The sequence below is a fragment of the Alligator mississippiensis genome, chromosome 5 (genome assembly GCF_030867095.1).
Source record: "Alligator mississippiensis isolate rAllMis1 chromosome 5, rAllMis1, whole genome shotgun sequence".
NCBI lineage: Eukaryota > Metazoa > Chordata > Crocodylia > Alligatoridae > Alligator > Alligator mississippiensis.
Genome location: NC_081828.1, coordinates 168876268 through 168903875, shown reverse-complemented (window position 1 = coordinate 168903875; position 27608 = coordinate 168876268). Strand labels below are relative to the sequence as shown.

Sequence of the window (27608 nt, the reverse complement as noted above, 5' to 3'; positions counted from 1 at the left end):
TGATGTGTGGACATGCCTATCTCCATTATAGAATAGCATTTGGTGCCACAACAACTGTGAAATCTGTTTGTAGCCAAAGTGAAAGAGAGCTAATCCCAATTATAAAGATACAAAGTATATTTAACTAAATTTGGAAACTTAGAAATGTACTAAATGAGAATGTTTAATTAAACAAAAAAGAGCCAAGCCAATTACAGATTTATATACATGACTCAAAGAAATGCAAAAGAAACAAACATATCACCATGACACAATATATACAATAATGTCTTGTATATTACTTCCCTGCCTGATAGTTTGGGATACTATTCTTCCCTGTGATGAAATAGAACTGTGCTTACATGTCAAAACTGCAGTTACATAACTATGTACTTCCCTGTTAAATCATATTTCATGTTACATATCTAAGCCTAAGTCACTAACCATTAGAGAGAGAATTTGGATGAATAAATTGAGTGTACGGGATGCAGTAGTAATTAACAGAACTTGACCTGGAAACAATAGTCCCTAGAGGGGCCTATCATCGTTTTTTACATATTGACTCTGATGTCCAATAACACTATATTTTCTTACTTACAGTTGGCCCCTGAATAAGATATGTACCTTATTTTTGAAAGACACAAAAAAAGAAAAAAGATCTGTCCTTGCTTCTGCCAAGAGAAAGAGAAAGGGCACTGATAGGCATGACAGTTTGTCTCACAGTTGGTGTGTGGGTTGTAATGAGGGTTCAGATTAAGCCGCTCCAAAGCGGAGCATATTCATTAACATCTGTCCGTGCACACTGGGAGGAGGGCTGGGCTGACTCATCCCAGTGACAGCACTGTTCCTGTTGCTGTCTTCAGAAAGGGAGGAGAAGGGAGGGAAATGAGTTTGGTCTGGGGGTTGCCGAATCAGTACTGGAAGGTGAGGTGGATGAATTGGAGTTCCCTGTGCCCTCCCCCCCACAAGGTGGGGGGGGGCTCCTATCCACCTGACCCCCCAAATCCAGAGTAGGCTGAGAAAACCCCAGAACAGAATGCCTTCCCCTGCTTTTCCCCACTCCCATCCTGAGACAGGACATGGGGTGGGACTAGGAAACAGATTCTGCAGACATGCAGCCTCTTTCCCTGGATCTCCCAGGCTCCCAACAAACAGCTAACATCTGTTGGGTCAGAAGGGTTAGTGTAACTCATGGCGCTTTCTGTGAAACACCATGAGTTAGATCAGGGAGCTGTATGTCTGTCAGGGCCCAAAGTGTCTACAGCCAGCAGAAACATTATTCTAATATTGAGCTGATATTTATACATGGCTAGTTTATACTGGTGTATTTCTGTGCCAAAATTAAAGCTTGAAGAGTTCTTCTCTTTGTCTGCTGCTTAGTCCCCAGTGTATTTACAATTAATAACTGAATCTCCTCTCAGCCTTGATTTTGCAAGGATAAACAAGCCAAATTTGTTTAGTCTCTTCTTGTATGGTGGGTTTTCCATTCACCTGATCATCCAAATAACCTATCTCTGCACTTGCTCCAGTTTGAATTCATTCTTCTTGAACATGGGTGACTAGAACTGTATGCAGCTTTCCAAATTCACTAATGCCTTGCAAAATGGCACTAACACTTCCCTATTTCTACAGGAAATACCATGTCACATATAGTACACTGGAAGCTTATACTCATCCTATGATTGACTACTACACTTAGGTTCTTCTATTTCTCTGTTGTTTCCAGATAAGTCATGGCCAACTCCTTTAAGAACTAAAAACAATTTCTGTTAGACAATGGAGGTTCCCCTTAGCCAGTTTTTTCCTTACATTTCTTATACAAATTTCCACCTTCGTCAACTTAATTAATAAATTCCCATAAAGCGCCATATCAAATTGCTTCCTAAAATCCAGATATATTACATGTACTGCATTTTGTTTGTCCTGCAAATCACTTATTTTATCAAAAAATAAATCAACTTAGCTGGAGATGATGTAACTTGATTGACTTGTATCTGAGTTTCCACTCCATATCATTTTTTCTTTCAAAATTTGTTTGGAAACTTTTAATGCTATTTAGATATGACTAATGGGTCTGTTGTTTCCTGAGCCACTTTTTCTCTTTTTTTAAATAGGGATACTATGCTTGCTATATTTCAATGATATGATGCCTAACCTAACATGATACAATTATTACAGATCCTCCTAAGCCCACAGTATTATGTGATAATTATTTCATAATTTGGGGATGGAAAATATCTTGTTCCCCCAGTTTAAGTACATTAAGCTATTTGAGTTTTATTACACCTTGGGTGTGATAATGTCCTTACCTTGTTTTTTCTTAGCTATTCTGCTTTTGTCCTCGTGCTCAACATGATCATCCTTATTAAAAAGTGAGGCAAAGCATTCCTTTCATTTCAAGGCACACCGTGATTATCTTTAAGATCAGCCTCACCCTCACTGAATAGCATCCCCACTTCTTTCTTGTTCTTTTTGTTTTTTCATATAGCTGAAGAATCCTTTGCTATTTGTTTTAATTGCCTTTGCAAGGCCTAACTCTGCTTGACATTTTCACAATTCTCACTTTATACTTCCTGACCTCTAAAATGTAGCTTTCTTTGCTGATCAATCCTTTTTTTTTTTCCCATTCCTCTTAGCTTACTGAAAAGAAGCACTTGATTAAGTCAATCTGTATTCAGGAATATATGTAAGCAAGTGAATAGGACTTCAGCACATGTTTATAGATAAGCATATTCAATATTACTGTGTTAATAACTGCAGAACTCTATAGCCTAGCAGGGAAATTCCCTACAATTTCTCTAGCTGTGTATGTGAGAGAGCATTTGGACCTTTACAAATAAGTTTATAATGATGATAATCTTCAAATAAGAAAGAGAGACAAATCCTAAAGAAAAGTTCCTCTATGTTGCTAAATGTCTCCTAAGGTGCATCAGTCTTTTACACATTCCATAAGATGTCCTGCACAGAGTTTGGTAGTTATCTACTGTAACAATTTATGTCACTCATGTTCTTATATTGTGCTAATTTATGTCAAATATGAAAGTATCAGCACTACTGTTGATCTTCCTCTTTTTTTTTTAGGATCATCATCTTAAGTGATGTTAAAATGTTATTTAGCAAGTTTCCCTTTTTTGTTATCCATATAGAACGGCCCCTATGAAACAGATAAACACAGTTCACTAAATTGGAAAATGTTCAGTTTAACGAAAGCTGGAATCTTTATCTATTATTGTCAGAATCACATTTATATTTTTTAGAAACAGAGGACTATGAGCCTTTACATAATCTGGCAGTCAAGATTCGGCTGGTACAGTCACTAACCATCTCAGTAGCCCTGTGTCAGGGTACTTCCACGTATATTAAGCTTTGGAACAATCAAGTAAATTACTATAGTAAATCAGTCTTTAGATGCCACTTCACATGTTTTCCTCTTTTTCCCCTTTCTCTAACTTAGATTTAAATGTGAGATCTAAAGTAGAAGATACTCACCCAGTCCCAGGTAGGTTTTATGTTATTGGGAGTAAAAAACTCTCTAGCCTCAGAAGTTAATGCTTTGAGTTGACAATCCAGGCAAGTGTGAAGTCACTGATGCAAAAGTACTTATTGCAACAAAATAAGTTTTGTGAGATGGACCCTACAGAATTTTTCTACCAGAAAAATTAGGGGAATACTTAGGTAGTATATGACTAAATACTGTGAAATGACTGTGGTAATCATAATGTCCTCTAATCTGTAAACCATCATTTACATTCTAATACAAACTGTACCAGTGTCCATTTTTCAGTTTTGCTATAAGAGCAGTAAGCATACAACAGCTGGCCTTTTCCATCTGCCAGGCTCTCAGGGCTGGTTTCAGTAAAAAAAAAAAAAAAAAAAAAATACATGATTTAGGCGAAGTGAGGTACCAAAGTGCAGAAAAACCCAGTTTAGTTTCCACCTAACTTTCAAATACACATTACATTTTGACCTTAAAGTTTCTCAGGTGCCCAAAATTGCACCACTGCACATGTCTCACTGTTCCATTCTAACCAGTTTGGCAACCGTCTCACATCTAAGTGCAACGAGAATCCAGAATATAGGAGTTCTCAAGGCTGGTTCATCTAGTAGGAATTATTCAAGTGTGCTATATGTAAACTTCAATGTGCACACAATGTCATGGTGGCTACCATTTGCTTTTTAAAAGCATGGTTGATGAAGGTCTGTTCTGTATTAGTCTAGACTTTCAATCACTTCCTCATCAAGTATACAAGAATTCAAGAGCAAGAAGGAGAATGACTTATCCACTTTGTGACAAGTGCACACACCCATGAGTGGGAACTCCCTGACTGTGACCTCTGTTCCAAAGATTATTCTGTGTTTTAAATACAATAGTTATTTGAAGAAATACAGAAACAGTCTGGACCTCAAAGCAGCACTCCCTAACTACAAGGCAACAGAGTCCCAATCCTCGATAATGTTATGGAAGGGTTAGCATGATAAAAAGGGTCTGTTTTAATCAATTTTCAGTCTCTACACATGGAATCAATTACTTGAATTTTCTGCACAGAAAATTCAGGCACGTTAAACTGTTCCCCTGCATGCATCTGAACGTGCATCCATCAGGAACAAATTTGCTCCCAATGGGACTAGTTCAGTTTAGGGCTGTTCCTGCCCTGCTCTCCCCTCTTCAGCAGCCGAGGGGGAGCTAGTATTTACAGGTACTAGAAAATGGCACATTTGACTAAACTATCACATAGTAATTGCTGCATTTGTGTAGATGCCAACACTTTACTGTGCATTAGATTAGACTAATGAACAGTAAAGCATCTTGAGTAGACACACCCAGTGTTTGGGATATGTTGAGTCAAATGTTAACTATCCCTAAATTAGAGTGATAGATAACTCCATGAGGGAGGGGATTAATAATCCATTTAAAGCTTCTGCCACTTAGCTGCAGGGGTTTGGAGGATTTTTTTTTTCTCTCATGAGTACTTCTAGTATTTAGAAACCTCTCAGGGACCTGATTGGAGGGTCTTTTTTACCACTCAGGAGGTATATGTCTACATGTAAGACTATATCACCATTGCAATGCACTATAGTGACATAGCATTGGCGGGCACAAACTGTGATGCTGCAGCTACATCTCCATAGTGACAAACTCCCTCAGTATAGCACATCACTACAACAACATAGGGGCTAAAAATAACTGCGCCGCCGCCACAGCGCAGCAACAATGGCGCCATAGGGGCACACATAGATGTGCCCAGGGAGACCAATTGCCAGATTTATAATCAGGAAGTAATTTTCCCCCAGGTCAGACTGGCAAGGACTGTAGTGGGTGAGGGAAGGAGTTGTCTTCCTGTGTGGCTTGGAGAATAATCCTCCCTTTTGCTAAGGTCACCAAAAGACTTATTTTCTTTGCAATGACATAGAAGGCATACAATCAGTTATAAAATTATAGAGAAGAAGGACTGGAAGGGACCTCTAGAAGTGTTGTAGTGCAACCCCCTGCCAGAGGCAGGATTATCCAATACCAATCTATTGTCTAATTTCCTAGCAAAATGATACAGTAAATCCAGACAACACAAGACATAACACCCTAGTCTGCCAGAGGTAAATCATGGGGACCATGGCAGGCAAAATCCTACTTCTGCAAAAGTTGTTAAAATATGCTTGCAATATCCCAGGAAGAAAGTCATGTTCCCCACTACAAAGGAAGGCAAAACCCCCCACAGCCCATACCAATCTGACCAAAATTCCTTCCTGACTCCAAATATGGAAATTGGTCTGACCCTGAGTGAAGGGACAAGACCCTCTAGCTGGGAATCTGCAGGTTTAAATCCCACCAAGAGCACTAGCACACCCCAGCCAAAACCCCTAAGCTTGGCTGCAGCCAACACCTAATATTTCTGAGGAAAATGTGACAGCAAGAGAGGAAAAAAGTCCATCCTGCCCCCAAGCAGCAACCAACAAAGCCCAGAAGCATAGGAAATATCTGCAGTAGAACATAGCTATGCTTAGATCATCCCTGTCCAAACTTTTCTTGAACACCTGCAGTAACAGGAATTCACAACTTTCCTAGGCAGTCTAGTCCAGTCCTTCACTCTGCTGTCAGTGAAGGAGTTGTTCCTGATACCCAATCTAAACTGACTGTCTGCAACTTCAAGCCATTGAAGTGTGTCCTACTCTCTGCAGCAAGAAAGAAAAGGCATTTTCCCTCTTCTTTAAGGCAGCCCTCTTATAACATGTCCCCTCTTAAGTACCTTTCCTGCAAGCTGACTCGCCTTCCATGCCATTTACCATTTTTGTCACCCACTTCTTGACCTTCTCTAACTTGTCCACGTTCTTTGTAAAAATATGGAATCCAAAACTGAACATGATACTCTACTAGAAGCCTAACTAGTGCCAAGTAGGGAGGCACTCTAACCTCCTATGTCTTACCCCTAATGTTTCTATTCTTGCATCCGAAAACTGCACTTATCTTTTGTGCAGCTACATCACACTGCAGTCTTACATTAAGTCTATGATCTACCAAGACTTCCAGGTCCTTCTTCATAGTGCTGCCATCTGGCCCTGCAGGGAGCAGGGTACTGTTTTATCACCCATTTTGTATTTGTATTTTTTATTATTCCTTCCGAGGTGTAGCACCTCACATACTTGTCTCCCTTGCTTTTTAAGCAGTGGCACAGTGTATGGTGTCACTGGTTTTATGCTCAAAAACATGTTGGCTGTGTTGTACGTAAGAGTTGGAGGGGACAGTTCTTAGATGTCTTGGAGAAGTGCAGAGGACTTGTATGTCTTGTGAATGCAGAGGTCTCAGCCAGGGGGCTAGTTTCAGTCCTCTGTTCCTATGGTCCCCCTTTCTCCACTTGATTGATGTGTTATGATCCTCCCAACGGACTGCTGCACTCTCTTCAATTGAAGATAATCTTGGAGGAAGTAGAAATAAACTATTTGTGAACAGGTATCCAAAATAAAAGTCTAGACCACTCTTTCATGGCACCTTTTTGCCTTTCCCTTCCTATACAAATGCAGTCATCACCTTCTTATGGTGACCCTCTACTTTCTACTTGGGACAGATGGGGTAATCCCTATGTGTAAGAATGAAAGAACGCTGATCTGACATCAATTCCAGAAAGACACAAGAGCCTGTGGCAGGACACTTTCCATGGACAGTTCATAACTGGCCTCAGTGTAGCTGTTCTTAAACAACAAAATGTTAACTGATTTAAACACAAACATTGGAATAAAAAATAATCTACAGACTGGATTATGTTAAATAAAATCTCTAGAGAGACTCTAGATTCTTATCTCATTATCTGTTCTAGCTTTAATAATCCCTATTTCCCTTAACGGGTTAATTCCTTTGTTTATCCCCTTTGGTATCTTCAGCTCAACTTTGTCTCCCTCAGTGGTATCCCCCCACTCCTTTTCCCTATCCTTTGTATTTAAATGACCTTATTCTTTCTATTTAGTACCCCTGGGAGTCCTTTCATAGCATCTGACAGAGTAGGTTGTGTCCTACAAAAGCTCATACATCTCTGAATAAGTTAGTCTATAAGGGTGTTTTTACACATGCTCTGTGAGTGCAGAGGGGCACTTCACTTAAAGCAGCTCCAAGGGCTGCTCTAATTAAAGCAACCACAGTATCTCATGTATCAGCATCCCCTCACTTCAAAATGATGGCAGGGGTGCTTGAACTAAAACTCATTGAACAAGCTTAGTTCAAGCACCCCCACCACCATTTTGAATCTCGGAGATGCTGATACACAAGACATCGAGGCTGCCTGGAGCATGTTAATAGCACACTCCAGCAGACTCGATAATCAAGTCTGTTCCAATGCACTGTAATTACTCCATGTCGGAACAACCTTCCCACGTGTACAGGGACTCAAAAATGCCACATTGCCCTGCCTTCTGTCTAACTTCAGATTAACCCGACTATATATATCTCGATAGATAGATAGATAGACAAAATTGTATAATGGAAAATATTTTGCATACTTTTATTCATATTACTTATAATAGTATTAGTAGAAGTCTATGAATTTAACTCTCAGTACATTGTATATTCCAAGAGTTGTGTGTTGAACAGAAGATGAGTTCAAACAGATACATATTTTCAGGAAGCTAAAAAAAAAAAAAATAGATCAATTGATTCATTAATATATTCATATTAATTTTCCAATTCCATACCATACCAATGACTGACCAGCTGAAATGATTCCAACTTAACTAGGTATGTTCAGAAGAATAGCTTGCATTTTTTTCAATTCTCACAAATTAATTTTCTTATAATTCAATTGCAATTTATGGAAAGCTATCTGTCATGAGCATTATTATACAGTGTTCATACACTGAGTTCTCAGTTAGGCAGATTGTTCCTGGAAGTGGGAGATATATAGTACTGAAACCAAAGTGTTGGTGTTTATAGAGGGAAAGATACTGTAGGATTTGTTACTCTGTAACTTTCTAAAGAGCACTGTATCCATAATATAACATTTCTCTAGAACATTTAACTTGTGTGATATGCTTAATTGTTAGTACAGAGGTACTAAACCTAAGCCATAATACATACACAAACCTGTGTATAATTAATCATGCTGTGTCTCTATGTTCAGAAGACTCACCTCCCACCTCAAAAAGGCATTATTATGGAAATAACTTTACATTACCAACCGACCTAATTTTATAACACTGTCTATCATCCTAGGAAATAATTCTTCAGCATCAAAATATATGTCAGAGCTGATCAAAGTATGAATGGCATACATGTATCAAAATATCTCTTCAAATCATTGTTCAGACTTCTTCTGAGCACAATTGTTTCATATTCATAAAAAAGGGATACCAGAAACTGAATTTTAAAAGGATCTGAGGCTAGATTTAAAAAGATACCTAAAAAAATATTTAGTTACCTTACATGCCTAAACTCCCATTGTCAAAATACCATTAAATCTTGCCCCAGATCCAAAGATTTATAAAGTCAATATAAAGTCTTCCTTTAAATTGATTGTAATTAATTTTAAGCACACAGATATTCCCACTGAAGTCAATGGAACTGCTCATCACATTAAAATAAGTGCTTTGTTGAATGAAGACCGGGGTGCCTAGCACTATGGAGCATCATACCCTAAAAGCTTTGACTCACCTTAAATATTCTAGGACAAATCCATTTTGAGTTTTGAGGCACCTACATATGGTGTCCCAGCATCCAAAATTTAACCACCTTTGGATGGAAAAGCAATCAGATCTTATGAAGTCTAGGGACTTGGGAGCCGTATATAGTCAACAGGCATATGTGGAAGGAGAAAAAATTATTTGGGGGGGGGTGCTGAGAGCACGTGCACATGCACCCATGGCCTCCACACTGCACCCAGCAGCTAAGTCTGTGGGGGAAGGGGTGAGGGGAGGGGAAAGGGTTGCGGACAGCTCATCCAGGGGTGCAGGGGTCTCCTGTTGCTGTATGCACCCCCATGGAGGCTCCTGGGGCAACTGCAGCATTGCTCAAAGCCCAGCATGCAGCAGCAGCTGCCTTCGCCCCATACATAGCTTGGGGGAGCATGTGCATGGAGGAGGGAGCCCCTCATGCCCCTGGATGAGCCACCTGGGCTCCAGTTGTCTCACCACCTGGCCCAGTTAGGGCCCCATTCACCACAGCATCTGCCCCTGCTTGTGCCCTGCTCCCCCCCCCCCTCACTTCAGGGACCTCAATCTGCACCCCCAGCTCCTTCCCCTTCACAGAACTGACTGGTACTTGCCTACTGTGTTGGGCAGGTAGTGATCCCCACCCTGGGCTGTGATCCTGGCTTTGTGCACGCCACTCCTCACTCCTGCTACAGTTGTGTGGACCATGCAGCCAGGCTGCCTTGTGGCCCTACCTGCTGCCACACATTTGTGGGGGGTGAGCCCCATTATCCCTGGCCTTCCACCACCTATGTCAATAGGAAAACTTAGATGCTTCCAAACAGTGATCCAGTTTAACTGAGTTTCAGCACCTATGTGCTGTAAAGTGAGGCAAGATGTCCACATGGTGATTAAGAAAGGCCAGAAGCACCTAAGGTTAGTCAGTAGAAAATGTTAAGTAAAAGGGGAGGAGGAGTAAACTCCCACCTCTACCACCACAACAGCTCACATGCCTGGCTCACACTGCATGTAGGGTCACCATTTTGCAATTCACAATGCCTAATTTCTAAAGTAGACACCTAATGTTCTTTGCAGTCATTGAGGCAAGGATAAACTGCTAACCTAGCTGTCAGAAACCCTTTAAGTCCTACTAGGGCAACTCCAAAACCAAACTGGATCATATTCTAAGGTTAAGTACAGATGTTCAAAAATCCCAAGGTGGAAGAGTTCTAAGTATCACACTTCACTCAAAGTGCCCTAGCTTAGTGTGGAAGTGAACTGAACTATTACTCACCATTGGCAGGGTGATGGGCATGGAAGTGGCCTGCACTAGCTGAGGCCAGCAGGCTGGGGACATTCCCACACACCTCCCAATGGCCCCTTTCTTCATCCCTGTCCCTATGCCAGCTGGTGGCTGCCAGCAGTGGCTGAAGGGGAAAGAGGGTGGGGGAATGAGCACCCCTGCCATGCAGGCCCTGCCCAGCTTTCGGGCTTAGGACTTAGGGGGTGGTAGTTGAGCCTGCACAGTGTCAGGGATCCATTCTTCCTACCCCACTGTCCCCCCTCCACTTGCCCTGCCTCAGCCTCTTGACAGCTATAGCTCAGAGCCTTGCAAGGATCTTTGCTGCACCAGGAACCAGGGGTGAAGGGAGTGAGGTAATAGAGCCCCCTGGCCATATTGACCTGGCCCAGCCCCCACCCCCCAAAACCCAGGCCAGCAAAATTGGAGGGAGTGCTGCATGGCAGTGGAGCTCCATTTCCCCACCCACTACCTGGCCTCTCAAGGAGGAGTCAAAGCCTTTTCTGTATCCTCTCTCTGACAGCCCAGGGGTAGGGCTGGGCTGGTGCTTGCCTGGAGCAGACAAGCATTGGCTAAGGATAGCACACCACCCTGCAAGGGGCCCCTGGGATGCTCGGGGACTGCAACCTAACTTTAATCGATCTGTGATCTGGTACAGATATTAAACAAAGTGCTATCAAACTAAAGTGCTTTAGTTTGATACTACATCCATCCAGGGTTATCTTAGATAGGGATCTGCCACTTTTAAAGAGCTCTATTTGCAGTGAATGCCTGTTTGGTTACAGCTTCAGAGCACTTTCTATATGCTTATCACATGATAAGTGTCACCTCTGTACCTAACCTTATGTTCCCAGACTTGCACAGTACATGAACAACTTAAAGTAGCTGGATAATTATATATCTATGATATAATGAACAAAACTAAAGGTACATGTTTGAAAAACTGGATTAAGCAGCTGTTTTAATTTTTTTCTTTTAGCTCACTAATATTTTTTTATGTTCATCTCTGAATTCTTTGAGATTTTTTAAATTAGTTTTTGAGTACTGAACTAAAAGTATTCTACTGTAGGCCTAGCCTACTCAAAGCCATTCAAATATGTCCTTTCTGAAGTCATATTGTACTGCCCATCCCTAATTCCATTCCGTATTACCTTTTCATCATTGCTGCATTCGAAACATCTACTTCCCCTTGAATACCTGTATTTCAGATTATTGCTCCCTAGCTGCATTATAGGAGCATGCATTTTCTGTCATGAATCTCTTTTTGTTATTTCTTGCCCATATTCTAGGCTTTTGAGATTTCTTTGTATTAATTCCCTCTTCTCACTGTTGTTCATAACACCTCCCAATTTAGTATCATCTGTGAATTTAATTAGTGTGCTGTTTATGTCTTCTTCCTGATCATTAACAGTGCTGTATTATAATTAAATTTTATTAAAGTTAAATATGAGAGAAAATATCTTAAGTTTGCCAACGCATATAAATGCCTCATGCACCTAAAAATAAGTCTATCATGTCAGGGTTCTACTTACATAGCCCCCAAGAGTCTTTCTCCTCTAGCCCTGCCCTTGGTCTCTGGGTATAAGCTGATTTGGCCTCAGTCAGTCTTTGACCAGCCTACTGTTCTCTCTCTCATATATAATTTTTGTTTAGGACCATAGGACCTCAGCCACAGGACACCATAGGACCTCAGCCTACTGGCTGACATCAGTGACGAGTCCCAACCAGAGGTCCACACCCCCATGTCCTCACCTGCCATGACTCAATGTTTATAGGAGTAGAATTATGTACCTGGGCGTGCAGTTCCAGTCAGTTGTTGTCCACCATCCTATGTTCATGAGGGCTCCATCATTCCCTACACCCTCGCCCGTTCCACTGGGTTTTGGAATTGTCTTCTCATCACTGGTCCAGCTGGCGAATTCTCACTTGGGGCCTCCATCTTCATATTACAATAAAAAACAACCAGTGTTCCTGGCCCGGATTATTGCTCACCCGGCTTTTGACAAATGAAAGAAGAAAAAAAAAGAAAACACTCAGTGAGGTCATTTTCCCCTTCACCTTGTTCCAGTCTTTAGGGTACCTCTTTATAAACCTCCTACTGGGGTCATTACAGTCCTCTCCCCCACCAGGTCTACCATTAATAATTTGTTCTTGCCCCCCTTCTAGGGTCTTTATGGTACCTCCTCTCTCTAGTGCCCTTCTGTTAGGGTCTTTACAGTAGTTTACCCCACCATGCTTTTCATGTTGCCAGCCAGATCGCAGTACGTTTCTGGTGCTGCTACTTCACCAGTTCTTTCTCTAGGCTTTCTCTGGGGTAGCTTCCCCTCTGCAGGAGCCTCCTGCCAATTTTCCAAGCTTCTCTCAGGCTTTCCTGCAGCTTTGCTCGGCCCAGCTCACCCCCTTCTGGTCCTGCACTCCCTCCTCCTGCCTGCTCCGGACTCCTCTTTATACCGGGGTTTGAATTCCTGGCCCCTCCCCTCCAGAAACACCTGGGTAAGCAAGATTTCTCCCCAGCATTTTGGGGTTTGGGGGCTGGTGCAGCTGATTCTATCTTGGGCAAGTGCTCCTTTGTCCCCTGTTGCTCTCTCTCTTCTTCACAATAAGTTACGTGAATACATAAGTGATATAGTCTTCTTTAACTTCTTTTAAATGGCTTGGGGCAACAAACCAACTTGATAAACAAGAAGCCTAACTAGAACATAGGCAGAATTAAGGTACCTAAATCACAACAAATGATACAGAGCATCCCTCTCTAGTAGCCATAAAACCCCCTAACCTAAATTGATTCAGTGCATATTTTTTGGAGCCTTTTATGGTTCAGCACATGTAGAGAAGCACCCAGGTGCTGAACAGGAAGACATCTATTCCCATCTAAGATGTTTTGTGATTCAGAATGGATATGGGGATAGCATGTGTGGCAGAATGCCATCTCTGTCTCTCCCCAAACTCTGCTATCAGGCAGACCACCAATCTGACAATTTGGTTACCATGGTCACTGCACCTCTGGCCCCATCAGCTTCAGGCAGCCCTGAGTTGTAACCTGAGCTGGATACATTTCTGAGGGAGGGGGAAACCTGCTCCCTCTGCCTATGTGACTGGCCTCACACCTGGGTGGGGGCTAGAGACCATGCCAATCTACCCAGCAACCATTGATGCATTTCAAACTGGTTGGCTGGCAGCCAACAGCTGCTGGTCTTCATTGGATCAGATAAATGAGGTCATGAATTAAGGACTGCCCAGGAGGTGGGACAGCAGCTATGATGAGAACTCTCAGAGAAGCTGGACCACCTAAAACTCATTCTCTCTCTTGAAACTCATGTTCTATGATCTGCTTGCCTCCAGAGGGAATCCCCACCTACCTCTGGATGATAATTGTGAGTAAGCTACTTGAAATCTAACTAGATATACAGTTTGCAGTAATTCAGATGTGTGATCAAAAGCTACCATGCTACTGTTTGCTCTAAGGTATTTCTCTGATATTGCTCTACCCTGTACCCTATTCCAAACCTATTCCTTGTAACCAATAAAGTTATCTTCTGTACCTAGCAAGAGACTTCTTGGGAGAGGGTCAAGATTATGCCTTGGGGTTCCTCTTGGTCCAGCTGACTATAGGAGACCACTATTTGTGCTTCAGACTGAGGGAAGCACCCCAGGTTCTTGCAGTGGGACAGGTACCCTCAAGGACTACTAGGCCTGTGTTTCCCAGGGGGCACAGAGCCAAGTTCAGTCCAGACCCTGGGTGTGTGGCGGTGTTATCCCCAGGCTTGCAGGTGTGCTCCAGGAAGGGGGTCAGCCGGACGTGAGGTTCCCCCAGGAAGGCACTCAGAGCCTGGAAGGTGGTCGGGCACAGCAAGGTGGGTGGCTCAACTCAGGAGCACCCTTTACTGACCCACCACAGCACTCATACTCTGCCAAAGTCCTGATCTGTTTGGCAAGTGTTAAGCAAGCCTTCCATGCAACAGCAGTATTGAAGCTAGCATAAAGTACATCAGCCACTTTCACTCAAAGGCAGTGCTGGAAGAGGCAGTAGTTAAGGTACCCACTTTGTAAATAATAACTTTGTGGTTAGGGCACATCTACATGAGATTGATATTGAGTTTACTGCTCTTGAGTTTTTTACTCCTGGGTGTGCCATTTGAACATGCATTTGGAAGCAGAAAACTCCAGAGCATGTTATCCCAGAGTTTATTTGTGCACAGCATATGGAGCCTGGTCAGAGCAGCCCGGGCTGGCAGTGGACCTAGGGGTCAGCCTGCCAGCCCAGAGCTGCTCCAACAGGGTTCCACATGTAGTGTAGTGGCTGGCTGAGGCACAAGAATACTTCAGGATAGGGCTAGCTGGCAAGCAGCTCACACATTGAAGCACCCTATGCCCCAGCCAGCCACTCCACAGCATGCAGAGCCCCATTGAAGCAGCCCTGGACTGATAGGCTTACCCCTGTCTCCCCTGCCATCTGGGGCTACTCTGATGGGGCTCCATGTGCTGCAGAGGGGCTAGGTGGAGCACAAGGGTGTTTCAGCATGGGGCTAGCCACCAGATAGCCCCTCTGCTGAAGCACCCTTGTGCCCTAGCCAGCCCCATCACCACCTACATATGAGCTGCAGTGCACAAAACAATGCTGCTCTAGGGTACTACTTGTGTTTAGCCAGACTCCTGTGGCAGCATTCATTAGTCTACTGCAACCTAATAGGGTCGCATATGTAGACAGTGACATTTTACTGCTGAGCTAATTATGCAGCTGTGCAGTAAACGTTTTGTGTATATGCACTCAGAGCAGAATACCTGAGCTCTAAGCTCACTCTTTTTTAACAACAGAAAAATAATAGAGCATATTTTCTGTTGCAAAGTACTCAGAAAGACCAACACTAGGGATTTCTATTTAATATCTCTTGGTTCATCTTGTGAATCAAGTTTGCAAACTTAACAGTGCTAGCATTGTCTGGCACCCTGCAATGCTCTTGAAAGGATCTCAAGGCAACCTGGCATGGGCAACTGGTGCCTCCCAAGTCTGGGGGGTTACCAGATCATTAATGGGGGTAGGGGGGTCCCCCAGCAGCTGATCGCTGAGCCCAGGATCACCAGCAGCAAAACTGGTGAAACTGGAAGTGCACTTTTGCCAGCACTTCCGGTTTCACAGCTGGTGCTTCCAGGGGGTGCACAGCCAATCTTAGGGGGTGCACATGCACCCGTGTACACCCCTATGGATCGCCAGTGCAGCCTGGGATACCCTGACTGACACTCAACTGGGATTGAGAATCCTCAGTTCCATTCTCTGTTCTCAGTGTTATGTCTGTTTTTTTATCCATTGTAAAGGGATAAAATGCAATGTAAAAATTGCATAAATGCTCTATAAGCAAGGACCAGAACCCACAGCTCACCCCTCTCAGCTGACTGCCCTAACTATTAGCTACACAGTCAGGTTCCCTCATAGACAGAATACAAAATGTACAAAGGTACCTAAACTATGTGGTAGATGGCAGGAGTCCAGAAACACTATTGTGCTTAGTAATTTATATTGGTGGCTCTCTGTTCACAATATGGCCTCTCTGAAACACTATTCAAAAATACCTAACTCTCCCCAGTGACTGTATTTTAAACTTGCACTCTTTGATTTACCCTCTTGAGGCTAGACCTACTTTTTAGGCAATCCAATTCCTAATTAGAGGTGTTTAAGGAGCTGAATTGTATTTTGTTCCTAGATTTGCAAACATTTTTCATATATATAACACCTATTCACATGCAAGGCTTTGTATGATAGGGCCTACATTTGTATGGTGGGGGGCTATGGCTTTCAGTCTAGTCAGTAAATTTCACAGCATCTCACATTTGTAAAATCCAAGAACGCAGAAGTTTGTAAGTGTTGGCACATTTTGCACTGCCTCAATTGCTTCCATATATTATAAGCACACTTTTAAAGTACAAACAGTTCTAAAAATATTGGCTAACTGAAATGACCTAAATAATGATAGAGTCAATAGTGTAAATGAAATAATTGTTCAATTTAGCGTGTGCTTCTACTTAGTCTCTTCAATCGATCCGATTTCAGTGGTAAAAATAATCAGCTACCTCTGTGGTAAAAAGGAAAGGTGCTACATGGATTTTCATTACTAAATGTCCTTGAAACTACTATTTTACCTGTTCTCTATGAAAGTATAATTTTTTAACCATTCAGTACACTACATAGTAAGCAGAGAAAACTATTAGAAGCACAACTATTCTCTCTTATTATCTTCACTGATATCACTGTTATTAATTGTTGTTGCTATAACACTTACCAGCCCTGGTCATGGTCCAGGAGATTTTTGCACTAAGTGCTCTACACAGAACAAAAAGACCCTGCATGCCACGGAAAGTTTACAATCTAAGTGTATGAAAAAAGGCAACAGGAGAATACAGGTGGACAGACAGTGATTGTGTGGAAGCACTTCTAGAGGCAAGATCATTCTACAAAGAATGTTTTGCTCTCTTGTTAGCTTTACAATACTGCATTTGCAGGTCCTCTGGGATTAAATAATGTAATATTGTGGTGAGAGCAACCACAAGGTATTAAAGATAGTTGACCTGACTGGCATTTACTTGGCAAGTCTCATCTGTAAAGCCCATATACAAAAAGGATACCAAATTATTAACAAAAGCCTTTCCCATCACCTGCTCAAGCAACAATTAAAGCTGGGAGGCACGTTAGAACTGAAACCTATGACTAAATTCACACATTCAAACCTAGTGACAAAAATTAATGCATTGAATCACTTGCAAGATGTGGAGTTTTGTCTGTGTGTTGTTATTGCCCACATGGACATATATGGACATAGCAAATATTATTTAGTGAAAATTACTATTTTGGTATGTTTATTTTTATAATTGAGTAATAGCCAATAGTAACAGAACCAGCAGCCATAGTCATTATATCAGAAATCATGATTTCCTGCACTCAAAGCCTGTGCTATGCAGGTAAGTTCCAAACATACTAAAGAAAGGGGCAGGCAAAGAGATGAGTGGGAGGATCAGCCTCATAAAGTAAGTTTAGCCAAGCTTCTAGGTTCAGGACAACTTGAAGCCAGGAGTAGAATTTAGGGGTCTAAATTATAAATTAGGGTTGTCTAACTTTGGTCTAGCCAGGGAACATGGGCAGTGCCAGTGTGTGGCCCTTGGGCCATGTACCACACAGCGCCTCCCCCCCACACACCCTCTGCCCCCAAGGACTGGCCCACTCACATTCAGCACTGGTAACGCATGGCACCCCTACCCCACCCCTGACTCCTGCTGCATGGGCTTCAGCAGTGGTGCATGGCTCCCTGCCTATACTGTATAGGCTCTGCCAGTCTGGCCAATCCCACCATGTGGGCTGCACAGACAGTGCACAGACCCCCCTGGGCCCTCCCCTACTGTGCAGCAGGAGAGACAGCTGCTGAGGCTCACAGACTGCCTGCGGGCCATGTGTAGACCATGAGCCACATGCTGGCACCTCACAGGTTGTATGCAGCACGCAAGCTGCCAGTAAGATGGCCCTCATGTAGACTATCACTGGGTCCAGGTCTGAAGACAGACTTTAAGATGACCCTAAATATCAGCATAGACATAGCCTAAAGTCCATAATCTAAAAACTCAACAGCACCTTCTTTCCACTAACATTATTGAGACTTTGTAGTAGAAGGTGCTTGTCAGGATGAGTAAGAACATCAGAATCTGAGCTGAAGAGTTTATAAATCATCACAGAAATGTCTGTGGAAAAGATCTGATTGCGTACAGGTAGATGACAATGCAGAATTATGATACCTATACCACTGTTCAGTGTCTAAATAGCATATTTGAGCCCTGGGTAATACCAAAACCAGATATTTATTATATTTAATTATTAACAGTCAATTCTTTGAACTCATCACCTTAATAGCTGAGCACCTCCATGATGTATGGCAGAGTTCCAGTAACTTCAATCTCCATCAGGCAGTAAGTAAAAGGTAAGCATCTGCCAGTGTGCACCATACCCTCAGGAAATAGATGAGCGTATCATTATGACTGTTCATGATGAAGTTTTACACATTAGGGTGAAATAGATATGCTGGCTTGTTTTACATGTCTGCAGTGTAAAAAGTATTGTCCTGAATGTGATTTTTTTTTTTTAATATTGCCAGTAGAATATATATTGTTCTATTTAACAATTCTATAACAGTATACATTTGCATATCACAATAGGCTTTGTGTCCATGTGATAGGTCCAGTTCAAAGGCTACTGAAGTCAAGATAATAAAAACAGGTCTTGCCCAAGTGTAAGGAGAACACTGGAGACAAAGTAGATGTACCAGGAGTAGGGAAGGAATGGGTGGAGTGTAGTAGATGTCCACTGTCTTGTGCTATTTGTTCATTGGTGTATAGTGCAGACAGTATTAGGACCAGAAGTATATCCTCCCACCTTAAATAAGCTGTATTGAATGCAATCACAAGGGAATCTGGTCCAACATGCAATGTATTCATATTTTTATTATTTAAAATCTGATTTTCTCCTGGTGTATTTTTATAAAGTAGGCCAGAATAATGAGGCAGTTAGTGTCAGCATCCTATGGGACAGCTTTATGAGATTACACCCATGTTCTTTCCTAAGGCTACACCACTGAAGAGAAGATGTCACTGCTGAGAATATCATATTCCCTTGTCTATTGCTTGATGTAAAAAGTGTCCTGAAAGGCACATTAGTTATATTCTGCAAGACTCAGCAAAGCAGCTTGGAATTCATGCTTTTCCAATACAGTGTGTCAGTGTAATGGCATACTGTTATACCAAGCAATGATAGGCTGCAACCCTTGGGAGTATTTCCATAATCCGGTACAATGTGTAGAACTCTCCAGCATGTAATATGAATATAACTATCATTCATGTTTCTAAGTACTGATTTCTGAATACTTTACAGACATAGTTTCAGAGTAGATGCTTACACCATGTGTAGTTTTGTAATGCATATCACCTGGTAAACCAAAAACATTGCAAGTTGGAGGCAAATTAATTATAGTAGCTTGTGTTACTACAGAAAATGTTTCTGCTTCCTATTTCTTTCATGCCTGGGACATAAACATGTATCATCTTTAATATTTCAAATAGGATAAGCATGATGACTCTGTTGCATTGAAAGTTATCTTCACGTTAATTAAAGGACTTTTACTAAAGACTCTAAGAAGTCTGCAGATGAACATATGAAAGTTTGGAAAATAGCTGAGCATTCTATTTGTTGTCATATGTGAAGTTTTTTTTTTCCAGATATACAAAAATTAGTCACTATTATATTTTTATAACTTGTTACCATCATGCTCTTATTTAAAAAAGGTGTCTCATCTAGTCAGAGAACAGAAAAGGGAACAGATTTTTAGCTGGCCAATCACATGGCACTAATAAACAAAAAAACCTGCAAATTGACAAAGGGAAGATTTCAAGGATAATACAGATTGAAGCTTGTTTCTTTAAATAGTAGAAAAATTCTTGAAAATTATGTCAATAAAAATTAGCAATGGCTTATAAAATTACTTCAGAATGAAAAAGGACTAAAATAATTGGATAACTTGGTCATAAGTACTGCAGCCAGATTTGTATCTGAGCTTTTCTCCCTCTCATACTGCAACATCAAAGGCACCTGAATGTCCACTGTTATAAAAGAGAGGGGTTACTAGCAGATCGTTCTCTACCTCTGATCCGTAACTGCAGAACTTGCTTCATTTCCGTGTCATACTGAACGTGAATCTCTTGACTACTTAGGAAATTTTATTTTATTTTATTACACTTATTTATTGATTTCAACATTTACAAGATAAGAATTGCTTGGTGATATTTCTTGTTATTCTGTAATAGCCATAATAAACTACAAATCAATTAAATTATTGTAGTATTAAAGTTTAGGTGATGATAAATTTGGGGGGGGAAGTGATGTCAAAGTAATGCTTATGTTTTATAGGAGTTCTCAGGGCTAAATCAGTCTCTTTAAAAGTGACTGAAATAGTCTAACTATAAAATAAATAAAGACAGAGTTTCTCTTGATAAGTGTGAGGAGTATTGATTTTTACATATGAATTCCGGATCTTCAGAAAGTGCTCCTGTGCTTTCTCATCATTCATCTCATGTGGTGGTCTACTTTGAAAATCCTGTGTAAAGGTATTATCTGTTGATAAACCACTGTCAAATACCTGTGTAATATGAGAGCCATCTAAATCCCAATTAATTTTACTTAAAATAGTAGAAGTAATATTGGGATTTGATTCAAATCCATTTTGACCTGTTTGTCAAAACAAAACTAAAATATAAGTATTTGAGTCTGTCTTTTGCAGTATTTCAGTCTCTATCCTATTGATTTAGGATGCTGAATGCAAAGGTTTGTCTTTTTATTTTATAATGCAGTGCTTGCTTTTTAAAATCCTAAATCTCAGAGTGTTCAGAATATTGTAGTTTTTCCTAATTATCCCTGTGTTGCTCTGTTCTCCTAGGTTCTCTAAATGTCCTGAAAATAATCAAAAATAAGTGCCAGGTGGTATGTCTACATGTGTATTAATGCATTTTTCCTCCAATGAGAGGTACTAAATTAATGCAAAGTACCAAAAGTGCATGTTTTTTTAAGTGACACAATGTGCAATAGCCTATTTTACTGTGCATTAGGGTAACTGCATGTTTTTTTGTGATGCTTTGATGCACAGTAAAATATGCTACTGTGCATTAAAGCACACATACAGACGTGCCCAGTGAATCTAAATTTTACCAGCATTCCTGTTAGATATTTGGAAATGAGCAAAAGAATACAGATAGCTTTTCAGCTTAGAATATTTTTTTATGGTGTTTGACTGAACCATTCAAACTTTTCATTATTTCAGAGTAGATTCTGCTACCTATGCACTCCTTGCCTGCAGCTGATGAATCAGTGGGTTCAGAATATTTAGTGTAAAATGGCTGAAAAGCTCTTTGTCCCTGATCAAAAAGACTCCCATTAGACTTTGGATCAAACCCTCAAAAAGGTGGATGTTGAAACTATGGAGTGTATTTTAAGAAGGTTTATCTATCAACATTATTTTCCTTTAATTTATAGCTTCATTTTTCTTAATTTAATTAAACAATTGTAAAGAACATTTTTAAAAAGCAGTCAAGTTAAGAGAAGTTAAAGCAGTCAAGCATAGAGAACAGATCACTAGCATTGTTGCACATTGTGACAGCTTTGTCAGTTGATAGGTAACATCTGTGTCACTAGATACAACACAAATATAAAACCACATTACACTAGTGAGATACAGGGAGTCTCTCAAGTGTCACTTCAGTGGGCTACAAAATTGCTGAAATTTTAATCTGGGTTTACTGACTCGGAATGCATATAGACATTCAAGAGGTTAGATCAGGTAAAAAATGACCACCTAATCTAACTTAGTTCATCCATGTGCAGACTTTACACTTAGATTCCTAGTTATGTCAGTCTAAGTGCCAGAATGTACTTTGATTCCCCAAAGGTTAGATGAACATGACTAACCTTCACGTTCATCTGAAGGTTGACATGATGAACTCCGCAACTCTTATATTTGTATTTGCCTTTATCTTAAACTGAATAATATAGTCCTAGGTGGCAAAGCTTCAAATTTATTTTTAATTGGAGAATAATATGCACTGTATTATTTGCTGACACACCACACCACCTGCATCACCCTTTTCAAAATCCTAGATCCTCCCATGCATTTCGTGTGCTCCATTACCATAGTGATGGTGAACACAGTATAAAAACCTAGAAAGAAAGTACCAGAAGATGTGTGAGAGGTAATGATGAGGACCAGTAATAAGAGACTAGACTAGGAGAAAATAAAGAAATGAGAGAAAGAAATGGATATATAAGAAGGAGGAAGTCATCAACACAGAGAGAGACTGGAATAAAAGAGGAAATAAAATATGAAAAAAAGGAAAAAAGGAAAATATATTAAAATTTACTGTACAGCTATGCTGGTTAGGAGAATGAACTTTTGCTGAAATCCTGGTATACCTGCTAGTGTAGATGTAATTGCACCAGTATAAAAGTGCTTACACCATTCTCTTTTCTTTGCAGGAACGATATACTGGAATAACAAGAAGAGCTTTTACTGGTAAAGCTGCATCCAAATGGGTGAGGTAGTGAAAGGATGTTGAATGGTGGGAAAGAGTACCACTTGAACTATATCAAGACAATATTTTTGTCTAAGAGACATCAGGTACTGAAATAGTTAATTAAAGAGTTACCAGAGAAAATAAGATTGAAGGGCAGAAGAGAAGACTCAAAGGAAGAAGAAAAGTGAAGTAGGCAGAAACAATAATTTATAATATTATTTACCAGTGCATATAAATGTTTAATTTAATCTTTAGGGGGGCCCATGGAATTCTATCATAAGTCCATCAGTTTGCCACAGCCATTTGTGTAGATCTCTATACATTAATCATGCTCTAAGGCAGGGTGTGCAGGGAGGTGGCAGTAATGTTATACAATGCTTCCCTTGCAGGATCAGGTGAAAGCAAAGGTATAACAACCATTTTCTGCACCCTAAGCAGCAGCAGGAGCCACCACAATACCCATCCCCCAGCCACTATCACCACAACTTACCCATCCCTAGCTATGCTATTGGGTGAAGGATGTGATGGCAATAGAGAAAGTTGGGAAGATTTATAAGGAAAAATAGAAAAAGAATGGAAAGTAGGAAGAAAAAAAGTAATATCTTCCTTTATGCAACCAAAACCAGCACCACAAAACCTCACTAGCAGGAACTCTATCCCTTTAATGAAAAGATTCACTTGAGTCATAATTTCATAGCCCCACTGTCCAAAAAATGACATACTGAAGATGCCATAGTAGAGGATGGAACACTAAGTGAGAGAAAATGAAAACAGCCTAAACAAATTATTAACCATTTCTTTTTCTACAGCACTACACATTCACAAGGTTCTTTCTAGGCAAATAACAATGATGAAACACAGTGGAAGTGTCTACACAAGATGTATATTTGTGCAATAGTGTAGTTAAGTGCACACTAAGCACATGCATCTACACATGCCTGTGTGTGTATGCTTACTGTGCAGTAAAAATTTTTAATCCCACTTAAATTTGCTACTTACAAATGTAAGTAACAAATTTAAGTGGGATTAGTTACTCTGTAGTAACACACATGTAGATGTGAACTGGGAGTAGGCTTTTGGGCTTCACTGGGGCCAAGAAGGAATTTTTTTGCTCCTCCTGTTGCTACATGTTTCAGGGTTGTTTGGTTGTTTTTTGGGGGGGCAGGGGAGGGGTTCACTTTCCCTGGAAGCATTAGGCATTGGCTGCAGCCAAGCCTGGGGGTTATATCAGTGCTCCTGCTGAGACATAAACCCAGAGATTCCTTGCAAAGGGTCTTCACCCTGCTCTCAGGGTCAGACAGATTCCTTCCTGGCCCCTAATATGGCAATTTTATCCCATAGTCAGATTGGTACGAACTGTGATGGGGTTTGCCTTCCTTTGTAGTGTGGGGGATGGGTCTGGCTGTCTTCCTTGGCTTTCATGAGCGTATTCTAAAAACCCTTGCAGAGCAGGAAATTGGCCACCATTGTCCCCATGCTTTATGTGTAGCAGGTTAAGGTGTTATGCATTATGGTTATAGTTAGGGTAATACTATGTGGATTTTCAGGGAGTATTGAATTTGCAGCTGGAATAAAGGCAAGACCTGTAACCTAGCAGAGCTGCTGACCACAAGGCAGAATGAAATCTAAGCCAGCCATTTGCTTATGTTAAGCAACCATCTTAACTGTGTCAACCATTTTCTGAGGAAAAAGCAGCAAGTGAATCTGTGTGAGTCTGTGTGCTATGAATGAGATGATGTTTTAGGGATGTGGAAGATGGTACAATCTGAGACAGAAAAACAGACTGGAATGTGAAAAACAACACATAATTGGTAACAGAATCTGAGATGAACATATGCAAAAAGGTGCATGGTGATTGGTGAAGAAGCCTCCAGAAGCTTCCAGGTTTTGGTAAAAGTCTGCCCAGTGACTGAAGAAAAGGAGTCAAGGTCTTAGTCATGCACTCATAGCAAAAAGACATGTAAATGAGTCAAATGCATAGGCAATTCCATGCTAATGATGCAAACAGTAAACAGAGGTGGAGCTTGAGATGGGAGGAGAAATGGGTGGAACAGAAGGAGGGCGGAATAAGTGTTAATGACTATAAAGCAAAGTGTATAAATGTGGGGAAAAAAAAAAAACTATTGTTCATTGCTGCTCCCTGTGTTCATAGGCTGGGTGTCTGTGAGGGAGTTCACCTGAAGCTGTCTCCATTTTGAATAAAGCTGTTGCGAGCAATGTGTGCTGGTGTGTGCTCCCTGCTCTGCTCTGGTTAATGAGTACCAGAATCCATGAGCAATTGGATCATTGTCTCCTTAGTCATTGGGCACTGCATGGAGTCGGAGTCTAACAGTTATGTTAACTAGTTTTACTAATAGGTTAGCAATGGATTTGTATAGGATAGTTTGGATAAGGGTGATTCTACCTCTGTTGGGAGATTCAACTAGAGATGAACTCTGACAGTCGCTTCCCAGCCCTACTTTTCTATGGTTCTATGATCATGCGATTGATTTAAGTGAATAACCATGCATACACATGCTCTTCCTGACTTTTAGACTTGTGAATGACAAGCAAAATTTCAAACATTTAGCTCAGTAGCTCACTCAAAATAAAATTAAGGTATAGGAATTAGCAAGTGCCATAGCTGAACCACTAGCAAGGATATATGAGCACTCATGGTGCTCGGGTCAGGTCCCAGAGGATTAGAAGAGAGCCAATGTCATCCCAATCTTTAAGAAGGGGAGGAAGGAGGATCCGGGGAAACTATAGACAAGTCAGCCTTACCTCTATCCCTGGGAAAATCCTTGAAAAAATTATCAAGGAACACATCTGGGAGCCCGCTGGCTAATGTGATGAGGAGGGGTAATCAACATGGGTTTATAGCAGGCAAGTCCTGCCTGACTAACCTAGTTTCTTTTTAGAACAAGGCCACTGTAACAGGGGGCCTTCTCAGGGCTGACTTAACTGTGGCCCGCCCACCTATTTCTGGGCTAACTGCCCGCCTTCTTTCCCACCACGCCTTGTTGGAATTAATTGGTTAATGGATGTTAATAAGCAGGAGGCTGCCCATTTCTTGCCCGATGCCAGGGGGTGCTATCTGCAGCTCCATTCGTCCCCTTCACCACAGCCCAAGCCTCACTGATGGAATCTAGATGTTATCATAATCACTGCCCCCCCCCAATGGGCCCCTGAATCCTCCTAATTGAACCCCGCCTGGATTCCTCTCCTCAGGTGGTCTCATCCGCCTTCATACTAGGCAGCATAGTTCCCTGAACAGCTTCCCCTTTGGGTGTGGTCCCCCCAGGACCTTTGGCTCACTAGCCTCGGCCCACCTCCAGGCCAGTTGGAACCCCAGGCCCTCAGCTCTTGGGCTTTCCTCACAGTGGGCCCCTGGCCCTTCAACCCTTCCAGCCCTGGCCCCAGCATTGACCAGCCAGGGTAAGTTCAGACAGGCATGAGTCTATGGCATCACTCTTTCTCCATGGGGTCCACCTTCCAGACCCTCTAACAAGGGGTAACCCACCTGGTTGTGGAGGCTAGGGGTTAAGGCACCCCAACCCACCTTTCACCAGGGTGGTAACTGGCCTGGTATTTCCTGGGGGCTCATGCGCCACTGGGAGCCCCACCAGGCCACCCACTCCCAGCATGGTGCAGTTTTAAATCGTACCCAGGACCTGGAGCCCCCTGCCCATCCTCTACAGCTCATCCCTTACCTCCAGATGATACCAGCAGCCATCCAACCAGGCAATGCTGTTGCCTGGCCCTGTTTATATGGGCAGCCCCAGATTCAAAATGGCTGCCCTCATCAGGCACCTGGCAGCTGCCAGCTCCAGGCCCTTAAAGTGGCAGGCACAAACAGTGCCCTGCCATAGCCACCAAATGTTTGGATGCAGGAGTTGAGGTGAATGTTATCTATCTGGACTTCAGGAAGGCCTTCAACACGGTATCCCATACCATTCTTATAAATAAACTGAGGAGATTTGCCTTGGATGATTATATGGTAGACTGGGTAGCAAACTGGCACAAAGGCTCACAGTCAGAGAGCGGTGGTGGATGGGTCAGTGTCAATCTGGAAAGATGTGTGCATTGCTCAGTTCTAGGGTCGGTGCTGGTCAACATCTTCAGTGATCTGGATGAAGGAGTGGGAAGCACCCTGTCCAAATTCACAGATGACACAAAAATATAGGGTAAAGCTAACACCCTGGAGAGGAGGAACTAGATCTAAGATAACCTAGACAGGTTGGGGAAGTGGGCAGAGAGCAACAGGATGCAATTCAATAAGGAGAAGTGCAAGGTGCTGCATCTAGGGAGAAAGAACTTCCATCATACCTATAAGCTGGGGGGTGATCTTTTCAGCACCACTGAGGCAGAAAGGGATCTTTTAGTCACTGTTGACTCCAGGATGAACGTGAGTCATCAATGTGATGAAGTAGTTGGCAGAGCCAATCGCACCTTGTTGTGCATCTGTAGGAGCTTCACAAACAGGTCCAGGGAGGCGATTCTCCCTCTCTACGCACCACTGGTCAGGCTGCAGCTGGAGTACTGTGTCCAGTTCTGGACACCACAGTTCAAGTGGGATGCGGACAACCTAGAGAGAGTCCAAAGAAAAGCCACGCACCTGATTGAAGGCCTGCAGGGAAGGTCCTATGAGAAAAGGCTATGGGACCTTAACCTCTTCAGCCTCTCCAAGAGAAGGCTGAGAGGGGGCCTTGCATTGGCATACAAATTCATAAGGGGAGAGCAACATAAAGAAGGCAACAATCTGTTTACCAGGGCACCCCCTGGAACAACAAGCAACAATGGCCATAAGCTACCGGAGAGTAGGTTTAGACTGGACATTAGAAAAAAGTTCTTCACGTTCATGTTTGCCAGGATCTAGAATGGGTTTTCAAGGGAGGTGGTTTTCACCCCATCCTTGGGGGTCTTCAAGAGGCGACTGGAGAGGCACCTGGATGGGATCACAGATCCCAAGTTTGGTGACCCTTTTCTTTCCTGCTAGGAGCAGGGGGTCAGACTAGATGGCCCACAAGGTCCCTTCCGAACCTAGAATCTAACCTATGGAGTACTGTGTGCCCCAGCACAGCCTGGAGGGCACCGCATGCTTCCAGAGTGGCCGTCATAGTGATGCCTTTACCCATGTCAGAGTGGTGGCCAA

At 42.0% G+C, this 27608-nt stretch overlaps 1 long non-coding RNA gene across 5 annotated transcripts; it reads right to left on the bottom strand.

The window, feature by feature from the left end:
- Window positions 1–167: 167 nt before the first annotated feature.
- On the bottom strand, window positions 168–26223 carry LOC132250928 (uncharacterized). 5 transcript variants are annotated; one of them, XR_009462644.1, is made up of 3 exons: window positions 26167–26223; window positions 12176–12380; window positions 168–6887 (listed from the first exon to the last, which is right to left on the bottom strand). It is a non-coding gene; the product is annotated as an uncharacterized LOC132250928 (long non-coding RNA). The 5 variants fall into 5 exon arrangements; XR_009462642.1 differs by lacking the exon at window positions 26167–26223 and adding an exon at window positions 12611–12790; XR_009462640.1 differs by lacking the exon at window positions 26167–26223 and adding an exon at window positions 12616–12790.
- Between the last annotated feature and the right edge of the window lie 1385 nt (window positions 26224–27608).